We start from the raw sequence: 12485 nt of genomic DNA on the forward strand, positions 1-12485 counted from the left end.
TCCATTTGCATAGTGCATTCAAGCAGGGCTGAGCAGGCTTGCAGGATCTACTTTGTTTTTTTCCTAGAACATCAAGATCTGCCAACCGGAGCTTGGTGCAAAAGATTTATATTTAAAATGGAAGATTTCTGAGCCCAGGAATTTGTTTGGAGTACTAGAACTGAATGAAGCTCACAATCCTTCCACACAAAAATCCATTCCTGATCAACCCAAGCTATCTTCATTTCAGCAGTATAATTCAGGGAGAAGGGAGCCATTTTGCTGTTGCTATTGCTAAACAATAGGGAGTCAGAAATCTTTGGCGATCTACTACAAGAGATCTACCTTCTGCCCATCCATGTTTTAGCCTCTTTATGCCAAGTGTTGTGCCTCAATTTGGGATAGAGCAGGAAGGAGGAACAGCTGAGCCTGGGAGTGTGTGGGGACTGGCCCTTCGCTGGAATAAAGCCAGCTGCAGGCCAACACAGCTGACAGCAATTCCTAATCACCACCATCCCAATATAAGTCATGCCAGAGCCCCTGAGTGGTGCTGGAAGTAATTGTTGTACTTCTGTGCCTTTGCCCTTGGTCCTTGTATACTAGTGCCTGAACATAATCTGATCTTGGACTGGACTCTGACTTTTATTTATTTATTTATTTATTTATTGCATTTTTATACTGCCCAATAGCTGAAGCTCTCTGGGCGGTTCACAAAAATTAAAACTATTCAAAGTATAAAACAACAGTATAAAAACATGATATAAAATACAATATAAACGCACTTAGCACTTCAAATACTGTAAACACTATAAGCACAATAATAATATAATAATAATAAGCTGTAAGCGGTTAGCTGTATACCTTTTTATTATTTGTATCTTTCTTCATTATTTTTAAAGATGAAAATAATGGATATTTTAAAATAAAGAATGCTACAAAACAAAAAGTATTATAAGTGAAACCTCTGATAGTTCTGCTGTGTTGCATAGTGCACAACTACTGCTCACAAAGTGTCTTTTCAAACTTTTGTTTGTCCATAGCGCAGTGGCTGAGAGATCAAGGTTTGGGGCAATGTCATTCTTAATGGACATCACCCTGCACCTGGGTGCCCTTGCAAAAATGCCCCTGGGAGGCAGGCAATAAAGGCACTCTTTGCCCAGGGCGCTACGTATCCTAGGACCAGACGTAATTGCATAGAGCTCTTCTCTATTTAAATTGTGCACTTCCCCTTGCATGAGCTCTGAAATGGAGGAGGAAGAATATGTGCCTGAGTACAAGGGAGTGTGCCTGTGCACTTGCATGCATGCATGTTTGCACATGTGCACACCCCAACTCACCACCCATTTCTGCATGCAGCAAAGAGGCTGCCTGTTCTTGGTTTTCAGAGTAATAAAGACAGGTCCCTGAGGAACTTCATATCCAAAATTCAATATAAGAGGAAAGCAAACTGAAGAAAGGGAAGGAGAGGCAAACAGAGCTAGATAGGGGGGAAATGTGCATTCAGTTCACCTGCACATAGGCTTTTGTTTCACTAGGAGAAGAGGATTGTCGGATTGGGTAAAAGGCAGGTTTTGAGGGCTTTGGAAGAGGAAAGAAGCACCATCATGCCAGAGTTCTTGTAGGCAGTTCCAGGTGTGGAGCGCAGAAAAGGAGAAAGGGCGATCATTTGAGGGAACAGTAGAACTTTTGATGTCTGAGAGTAGGAAAGCCGGAGGGGCAATAGCCACGCACAGGGACATCTAAGGAGATTTGTTGTGAGTGGGGCAAAGCCAAAGAGGGTGTGTGGGCTAATGGTAACTTCTTTGAACTTATTTACAAGGCCTGCTTAATATTTACATTAAACAAGTGGGATCTGCAATCAAATGTTGCAGCGCGAAGTGCTCTTGCTTAGTGTTCCAATCAACCAGACATATCCACCTCCAGAATACTCTGTTCCATTTCCCTCTCCCATCCAGTCAGTCAACATTCCATGGCTATTGAGCACACTTAGTTCTCATTGAGCTATTTTGGGTCCCCCCCCAAAAAAAAAAATTAACTCACACACACACACACCCAGCCTGCTAATAACACATTCTTGTGAATGGATGGTGCCACTTTGTCTATGAGTAAGTATTGGCTCTTCACGTTTAAACACTGATAATTAAAAACAATAATACTGATGATTAGACAGACAAGACAGAGATAGAATCAGGGACTGAACAACCCACAGTTCTAGAGATTAACCCCCAGTGTAAAGATTAATACAGAAATTATATAGTGTGACAGATCAATAATATGACACTATGGGCACAGCTAGACCTAAGGTTTATCCTGGGATTATCCAGGGTTTGCCCCTGCCTGAGCACTGGATCCCCTGTGTGTCACCTAGATGAACAGGTTTGTCCCCTGGACGATCCAGGGATAAACCTTAGGTCTAGCTACGGCCCAAATATCTCACTGTTCTAACCCACTTTCTGTGACTATACAAACCCAGCCTGTATTCCCCCCTAACTGCAGAGTACAGGGTTAAGTCACAACAAAGTTCAGATCGTGTTAGATATGCATGGGAAAACAGTGGACAGTACAATTACATACAACAGTGCCCATACCAAAAGCAGGCCCTGCCATGACAATCCAAAGTGTGTATGGAAAGCTGGGAAGTGCCCTGACCACAAGTTTTGGTTCAGAGACCCCAATTTGGTGATTTGGAAAACAGCCTGATTCGCATCAGACCAATGTGGAGCCACCCCCACACACACCCTTCAACTCAGTGCTGAAACTGAATCTCAGTTTGGAAATCTGAAGCCAATAGACAGGGGCGGATGATAGATGTGGAGCATTCAGTGGCAGAAAGGCTTGAATATCCAGCATTTCCCAAGCTACACCCTCCCAGGTATCACAGACTCCACAAAAACCTATTATTCCTGTGCCTGGGAGAGAAAACTGCCAAAGATCACTGGACACTGAAACAGCCCTGCAATACATTGCAGCAGCATCCCTGCTGTGATAAAAGAGACTTGATAAAAACCATTAAATGCTTCCTTCACATGACACAATAAGCCACAGTGGGTTATCACTGTGGGTTGTTTCAGGGTAGCTTGTCGAACTTGGAGGGTTTTCATCTTCCCTTATCCCTTGCCCTCCGCCCTGTGCTCCTAAAAATCAAGAAGGAAGGACATCAGAGAGTGTCCTAAATGCATTCTCAAGGCTGTTGTTTCCCTCCCCCCCCCTTTTTTTTGATCTTGTGCAAGTGCACACATTCAAAATTCCATTGCTCTGAAATCTGTGTAATTTTTCCTTTTGCTTTACCTCTCCACATCCATCATCCACCCCTGCCTATTGCACTTTCTGTCACTTTGGTGCCAAATGCACAGAAAAGAAAAGGGGGGGTTAAGAAAAGCTTTAAACTGTGTATTATCATAACTTTCTAGCCCCTGCACTTATCCTTCTGAAATGTTGCAGAGTTCCTGCCTACAGACAACATGATATATGCCATTTTCATACTAATGTCATATAAATAGCTCCCTGCCTCAAGATGAAGACTCCAGGTTTTTGAGGTCCCTTAGGCAAGATACCTGTCCAGATCCTAAGGTCATCCTCAGGGGTCCTTCTCCGCGAGCCCCTGCCAAAGGAAGTGAGGCAGGTGGCTACCAGGAGGAGGGCCTTATCTGATGTGGCACCCCGGCTGTGGAATGAGCTCCCTAAGGAGGTTCGCTTGGCACCTACATTATATGCTTTTAGACGCCAGGTGAAGACCTTTTTATTTCCCCAGCATTTTAACAGTCTATAAATAATTTTTAACTCTGTGTTTTAAATTTGTAATTTTGCATTGCTGCTCTTTTTATCTGGTTGAGCTTTTATATTGTATTTTATATTATGGTTTTATACTTTGAATGTTTTTAATTTTTGTGAACCGCCCAGAGAGCTCCGGCTATTGGGCGGTATAGAAATTAATTAAATAAATAAGATACCCTCAATGGCCCCCTTCCTCAGTGAATCTACCTTCTCACCTCTATTGACTCCAGCTGAATGTGCTTCTCATTCTCTGTGTCATCACTGATACCACTTGCTTGCTTGACAGACATAGAGTTTTGACCTATAGAGCCTTACATGGCTTGGGACCACAATACCTGATGGAACGCCTCTCCTGACATGAAACTATCCGCTCACTGCGCTCAACATCTAAGGTCCTTCTATAGGTGCATATTCTGAGGGAAGATCAGAGGATGACAACAAGGGAGAGGGCCTTTTCAGTGGTGGCCCCCAAATTATGGAATGATCTCCCCAATGAGGCTCGCCTGGCGCCAACATCGTTATCTTTTTGGCGCCAAGTTAAGACCTTTCTCTTCTCTCAGATATTTAACAGCATTTAACAACATATGCTGAGTTTGTTTGTTTTTAACGGACCCCAGAATAGCTGTTTTTATACGGATACTGTTGTTTTTATGCTTTTTATGTTTTAAAATTTTGTATACTTGATTTTTAATGTTTCCTGTTTTAAACTTTTGTAAACCACCCAGAGAGCTTCGGCTGTGGGGTGGTATATAAATGCAATAAATAAATAGAGCCAGTGAGCAAGTCGGCAGTAGCATCTGTTGCTTCTCCTTCACACCATCACCACTGTATGGGTCAAAGCAAGAGGCAGGTGAACAACCAGGTTGCAGTGCTGCAAGAGGAGCAACTCCAGTGAGCTCTTGTCAGTGGGCTCCTGCTGTGGTGTGGGGCCTTGCCAGGTGCCCAACTATGGCTACCCTTGATGCCAGCCCTGTTCATACCTTCTGGTCCCTGCTATCAATGTGGCTACACAAGCTGTCCCTTCCAAACCATCTTTAAAGGCAGCCAGACATAGGCCATAGCTAGACCTAAGGTTTATCCCAGGATTGTCCTGTGGTCAAACCTGTTCACCTAAATGCCACACAGGGCATCCAGCGCTCAGGCAGGGATGAACCCGGGATGATCCTGGGTTAAACCTTAGGTCTAGCTATGGCCATAGAGTGCATTTCAGTCATTTAACTTGGAGGTTACCAAGGCACAGACTGCTGAAATTAGATTATCTCTGTCTGGATAAGGCATGTAGCTAGGCCACCAACCAAAATGAGTAGAAGTTACTCTGTGCAACTGAGACTTTCTGAGCCTCAAGTGACAAAGATGGCTCCAGGGGGGAAAAACCCAAGCTTTGAACCTGCTCTTTCAGGGGGCATGCAACCCCATCCAGAACAGATTGAGTACCCTCCATCTGGTCGAAAGAAACAGCCACTAACACCATCTCAGTCTTATCTGGATTGAGCTTTAGTTTATTAGCCCTCATCTAGTCCATTGTCACAAACACGCACCAATCTAGCACATAGAAAGAAAGAAAAGAAAGAACATGTAATTTAAAAAACAAGTTAGATGCCCGTGGGGATGTGTGTGTGTGTGTGTGTGTGTGTGTGTGTGTGAATGAATAATGGATAAATTCCTTCTTCAGCAGCTGCATGCTATCAGATGTGTATCCCTGCCACTAATTTTCTTTCCCCGATTAGGTCCCAAATTGAAAGAAATTTATTTTATTTCATTTGAGTGGTCCCCTGCCACTATGACAGCTGCTTGCACCTCATAGTGTCAGAGATCTATGGCACCCTGACAGCAGTTCACATATGTACCTCTTGATCCTTTTAAATTTAGTTCGTCTATTTTTAGTTCACAAATCAATACTTTCATGCCTACTTGAGATGTAAGTAGGATCCCCTCTCTAGACATCCCTTTCAACGTAGCCCATCTCCTGAATCAGTGCTGGCTCTAGGTTTTTTAGTGCCCACCCCTCAATTTTACCACCATTGTCACCAGCTGCTATTCCTCCTTATCTTCTTTCTCATCATTGCTACAACTTGCTTGCTTGACAGGCAGAGAGCCAATGAGAAAGCATCTCCTGCCCTTCCTTCTCCCTGTCATGATTATCTGGGCCAGAGCAAGAGGCAGGGGAACAAGCAGGGAGAAGCAACTCCAGGGAGCTTTTGTCAGTGAACTCCTGTGAGAGGTGGGCCATTGACAGGTGCCCAACAATGCCGACCCTTGACGCCGGCTCTGTCTTGAGCCATATCTATGGTGTATTGTGGTTGGGCCTAAATAGTGAAGTATGTTAACCACAGTCTAGAACTATAACATTCACCATAAAAATTATAATATTGTATTAGTATGTTCTTCTCCACACTTAGAGATTCTGTGTGTGTGTTTATTTATTTATTGCATTTCTATACCCTCCAATAGCCGAAGCAATATATCGTCTCGCTTAATATATGCTAGATGTTTATTCCCTTTTATTTTTGAACTGGTCTTTCAACTGGCTGTTTGTTTCCATCTCATTATCTCTGGCTGGAGAACAGTAAAATCTTATTAATCATCTAAGAGCTTGGTCTTTATACAATTTTTCCAGGTCCTTATCTTGATGTCTGTCCTCTGGTGAGTAATATTAAATGAACCTACATAGATCTCTTATGGATTTTCGTAAGCACTTGGCTGTCTCTTGTACCTTTTATGCCTTGCCTAATTATGCTTAAATGTTTTATTAAATATTCAGCATAGGTATTACTATGTAGGTTCGTTACTAAGTAGTATCATATTTCATAGCTGTGCAACCATTAACGTAAATGGGCAGGAGGAATACAGAACGTTTAAAATAAACCTTCTGTAGGTGTGCTTCTATGCTGGTGCTTCTGCTTTTTCTTTTGTCCTTGGTTTCACACAGCTTTAATCTCAAAAACATCCATTAAGATGAACTGACCAATTATTTGGCTGACTTGGCTCCCCTTGCTAGTAACACACCGGGTACATATTAAGTACAGAACAGTTTAAGACATTTTTATTTGACCAGACATTTTAAATGGTTATGCTATCTCAGTTTGACTTTTAGTTTTGCTGCCTCTGAGGTTGCTTCCAAACGGAGGGCTCCAGAAATAATAACATAATTAATAGTTATTACTACTAATATTGCTACCATAAATTTGTATTTGCATATGCAAATTTTATGCAAATTAGTGTCCTCTTTTGTCCCTTTTGGGGGGGTGTGTGATGCCGTTCCTCCTTTTGTGCAATGTAAAGGTGGCTACCCTAAGTGGAGACATGAGGAAGATGGGGCAGGAGGTGGAATAGTCCTTCCGGTGCCAATTTGGTGCCTGGCCCAAAAAAATCCTTCCCACCCTAATGCTAGTGGGAGCGAGGTTATGTTGCCTGGCACCAATTATATCACAGGAGAGACTGAATAGGTGCCATCTTAATCCACATGTTTAGGCAGGCATAAACTATTGCATCCTCCCAGATACGAAATAGTGCAAGCTGAGTGGGAGGGAAAATCTAATATTCCCACAACACAGAATTTTGAGGGGAAATGCGTGCCACTGATAAAGGGAGTAAAATTGCATGCAGGCACACAAGAAAAACACACACCAAGGGATATCAATATGAACCATTAAAGAATTGTTACTTGACTGACAGCACAATCTTATACATGTTTTCTCAGAAATAAGTGCCACTGAGTTCAATGGGGCTTGGTCCCCAATAAATATACGTTATTGCTAATATGTCAGCCAGTCTCTCAAATTAAAAGAGTCCACATTATCAAAACCTTGATAGAGGAGCCTTTTTGAGATAGTGAAGGAAGTGTGAGGTAAAAATGAGCCTTTTAGAGATTGTGAAGGAAGAGTGAGTTACCTTACAATTTAATAAACAAAGTCTACTTCTTATAGTTGGAGAATAACAAATACATTTGTCCTGGAGAGGGATCCTGAAACTGCAGGAAGATGATATTCTACCACCTGAAGATGAGACATTACTTGGGGCAGGCAGTGGTTTACATTTGATTGCTCTACAACCTCTAGATAATCACTACTCAGTTGGGTTCCTATTGACTTTTTACCTTGTGCTCCACCTAAAAAATTATTTTCCAGCTTTGCTAATATATATTTAAAAAATTGTACCGCTCTTCATTTTTGTTTGCAGCCTCCCAGGGGACTTGTGTGTTCTGATTAGAGCTTCAGACAGAACCAAGTAACTACTGGATTTTATATTATCAAAAATTGGGAAATACCAATCTTTGCTTTTGTGAGTGTGGAAAATTGACAAAACACATTAAATTAAGAGATGATGTATCAGAGAGCTGGAAAGTGATCACCGAGAGAGAGAGAGAGAGAGAGAGAGAGAGAGAGAGAGAGAGAGAGAGAGAGAGAGAGAGATACAGGGGCATCCTGGAAATTACAGGCCAGTTAGGTTAAATGCTATTCCAGGTAAATTGGTGGAAAGCATTATTAAATATAAAATTATCAAGCATATAGAAGGACAGTCTTGCTGAAGGAGAATCAACGTGGCTGCTGAAAAGGTAAGTCCTGTCTCACTAACCTTTTAGACTTCTTTGAGAGTGTCAACAAGAATGTTGATAGGGATGATCCAACAGATATTGTTCACCTTTTCAAAATGTTTTTGACAGAGTCCCTCCCTAAAGACTCCTGGGCAAATGTAAAAGTCATGGAATAAAAGGAGTGATCCTATTATTATTATTATTATTATTATTATTATTATTATTATTATTTATAAAGCACCATCAATGTTCATAGCGCTGTACAGAATAAAACAAAACAAGACAATCTGCCATATGGCTTACAATGGTAACTGGTTAAAGAAAAGAAAGTAGAGAGCAGGAATAAATTGACAGTTCTCCATTTAGCAATGGAGGGATGTAATCAGTTGGGATTGCTTCAGGATCTATTGGAGACAAGTGCTTTTAACTTGTACATAAACGATCTGGTGCTGGGGTTGAGCAGTGAGGTAAATGCCATGTTGGGGATCACAAGGAAAAGAATCAAAAATAAAATTGCTAATATCATAACATCTTTATACAGATCTATAGTACAAACACACTTTGAATAGTGTTCACAAAAAGGTATTTTATAGCTGGAAAAAGTGCAGAAAATGATCGCAGGACTGGAACATTATTACATTTGAGTTGGGCTGGCCCTACCATTAGGCAGAGTGAAGCAGTCACCTCAGGCAACAGAAGTTGGGAGGCAGCAGTAAAGCGTTGGAGAGACCTATGTGCCATGCAGCCTCTTCTGTGCCCCCTGCAGAAGCCTGCTGCTTTCAGATACAATGGAAGATACTGTCCCGCCATCACTGCTGAAGACAGATTAATCTGTCAGTCCAGTCAAATTTTGTAAATAGAATAGCAGTGAGTGCCATCTTATTCTTTGCCTCAGGCAGCAAAATGTCTTGGGCTGGCCCTACGTTTGAGGGTTGATTAGTTTAGAAAAGATGAGATGGGAGATTATAAGAGGTTATAAAATGATGCTTGGAGCAGAAAAAGTAGATAGGGAGTTTTTTTTTTCTCCTTCTCTCATAAAAGTAGAATCTGGAATCGTCTAATGAAGCTGAGTGGTAGGACGTTCAGGACAGATGAAATACTTCTTCACATAGCACAGAGTTAAACTATGGAATTTGCTGCCACAAGATGTAGAGATGGCCATCAACTTGACAAGAGATTAGGCAAATTCATGGAAGATAATCCTGTTAATGGATAGTACTGATGATTACTATATATTTCTTCCAGTAGCAGAGGCACTATGTCTCTGTATACAAACTGCTGGAGAACATGAGCAGGAAGGTGCTATTGCATTCATGACTTGATTGTAGACTTCTCATTGGGGCATCTGGGGAAAGAATGCTGGATTAGATAGGCCTTTGGCCTGATTGAAGGTGTTTTATACATGGCCACCAACTGATTTGAAAAACCTGATACAAGCAGATTTAAAACTGCATTGCACACATACAGAGAAGCTTTGAAGAGCTTTTAGCTAACATATGTGAAAATAGTCCTAGGCCATAGCTAGACCTAAGGTTTATCCCTGGATCGTCCAGGGGTCAAACCTGTTCATCTAGGTAACACACAAGGGATCCAGTGCTCAGACAGGGGCGAACCCTGGATGATCCCAGGATAAACCTTAGGTCTAGCTGTGGCCCTAGTCATTGTGAGAACACTCCAGTTAAATTCTTGTGGGGAAAAGGAATAAAGTTACATCATGAGAAGACTCCTATGCATTGGGAGAGGGGGGGAATTCAAATCTTATCACACTTAGGTGTTCTGAGTTTATTATTATTATTATTATTATTATTATTATTATTTATTTATATAGCACCATCAGTGTACATGGTGCTGTACAGATAACACAGTAAATAGCAAGACCCTGCCGCATAGGCTTACAATCTAATAAGTTGTAGTAAACAATAAAGAGGGAAGGAGAATGCAAACAGGCACAGGGAAGTGTAAACAGGCACCGGGTAGGGTGAAGCTAACAGTATAGAGTCAGAACAAACTCAATATTTGAAGGCTATAGGGAAAAGAAAAGTTTTTAGCTGAGTTTTAAAAGCAGTGATTGAGTTTGTAGTTCTCAAGTGTTCTGGAAGAGCGTTCCAGGCGTAAGGGGCAGCAGAAGAAAAAGGACGAAGCCGAGTAAGGGAAGTGGAGGTCCTTGGGCAGGCAAGAAGCATGGCTTTGGCCTAAAAGAAGCAGCAGACCTATTATGTATAGTTCTCTCTCACCGTCCTTCCATATCTCATCTTCCCTTTTTCTGTGAAGGACTCTTATTGTCTTTAATATAGTGATCCACGATTCATTGTAAGGCTCAAACCTACCTAGAAGCTACACTCCATGATCTGAAAATCATGTTTCCCAATCCCAGATGTGGGATGGTGGTCTATGTCTCAAAGCAGCATGGGAAAAGTGGTAGGTCAACCATTTTTGTATTGATTTTTGCATTACATTTATATCCTGCCATTCTTCCAAGCTCAAAGATTGTACATGTAGTTCCCCCACGCACACACAGACACACTCATTTTATCTTCACAACTCTGTGAGGTAGCATATGCTGAGACAGCAACTGACCAAGGTAACATAGGGCATCATCAGACAACCGTTTTATTGCACGCTTATTGCTAGGCATGGGTCCCTCTCACAACAACATCTGTGTCCTGCACACCTCCCACCTCTTCGAGCCTCCTTCACACAACAAAAAAACAACACAGTAAGTCCAGCTTATTTTTTGAGATGGAACCTGCCGCTATCTCCTGCTGTGTGCAGAAGCAGCAGAATCAAAACAGCCCACATTCACGTTGTTTACTTCCTCTTTTGAAAGAGGAAGTAATGAGGGACAAACGCTCAGGTGGAGCGACGGTAAGGAAATGCGATTTTCGCCCATGTGATGACACTCATAGTAGGTTGCATGGCTCAATGGGGATTTGAACCTACAGGATTTGAACCAACTAAATCTGCTTCCAGATGGAGAGCTCCCTGGTGCTAATAATCAAAAGTCATTATGCAGCAGTTCCATCTTTCTCTCCTTAAATTTTTTTTCCAGATAAGAGAAAAGGCACAACAGTGCAAAACACAAATAGATTACAAATGGACCCCCTGCAAAAAAAATATTTTTATTTATTTAAAACACTTCTTAGCCAGTTTTTAGGGAAGATCTCCCAAGGTGGCTTGCAGCAATAAAATACATAAAAACAGTTAAAATGTTAAAAGTGATGAAAACATAGACACAATAAAATAGCAATAAAAACAATAAAAAGCCAACAATAAAATCACCACCAGCAATAACAACAAAATTCCAAGAACAAGGCAGAGCAATTGCATAATAAAAGCCTAATCTGGAAGCACCCCTAGTCTGACACACTACTGTACACTCACAGTAGTATATATAGATGTAGTGTTGCATGGGACACATCTATGAGCATCATATGGGGGGAAATTGTGTTTGCTTACCATCGCTTCTCTGCCCGAGCGTTTGTCCGTCATTACTTCCTCTTTTGAAAGAGAAAGCAAACAATGTGCACATGGTCTATTCAGTGGGCCATTTTGATCCCACTGCTTCTCCTGCACACAGCAGGAGATAGCGGCAACTTCCATCTTTACAAATTAGTAGGACTTACTGGGGTGTTTTGTCACGTGAAGAAGGCTAGAACGGGCGGAAGGCACACAGGACACAGATAACGTCATGAGAGGGACCCATGAAAATCCGTGAGTGCCCAGTAACAAGTGTGCAATAAAACACTCACCTGATGAAGCTCTAAATAGACAACTAAAGAATATGTGTATATCTCAACTTGCGTCTAGTCTTAACAAACTTTTGTCTTGCCATTTTTGGTGGCAGTTGGATATGGGTGGGGGATATTCATATACTATAGGCTGTATGTATATGTGATAAATGTAATCACGGCTGACCCAAGACATTTTGATGCCTGGGACAGAATAGCAAATGGCAAACACACATAGCCAAAGGACACGAAGGCTGCAGTTGATAATAACCAATTGTAAGGAATGCCAACAGACACACAACTGCATAACAATTTTAACAATTAAATCAGACAACAGTAGTATCAAGAGTCAAAATGACTTCTATTTTATATAATTATATCAATTTTAAATAGTTCAATCATACAAAATTGTATGGATGACAAAACATAACGCAAATGGTTGCTTTTTTATATCTTAACAATAAAATTAT

Source organism: Elgaria multicarinata, chromosome 4 (assembly GCF_023053635.1).
Source record: "Elgaria multicarinata webbii isolate HBS135686 ecotype San Diego chromosome 4, rElgMul1.1.pri, whole genome shotgun sequence".
Lineage (NCBI taxonomy): Eukaryota > Metazoa > Chordata > Lepidosauria > Squamata > Anguidae > Elgaria > Elgaria multicarinata.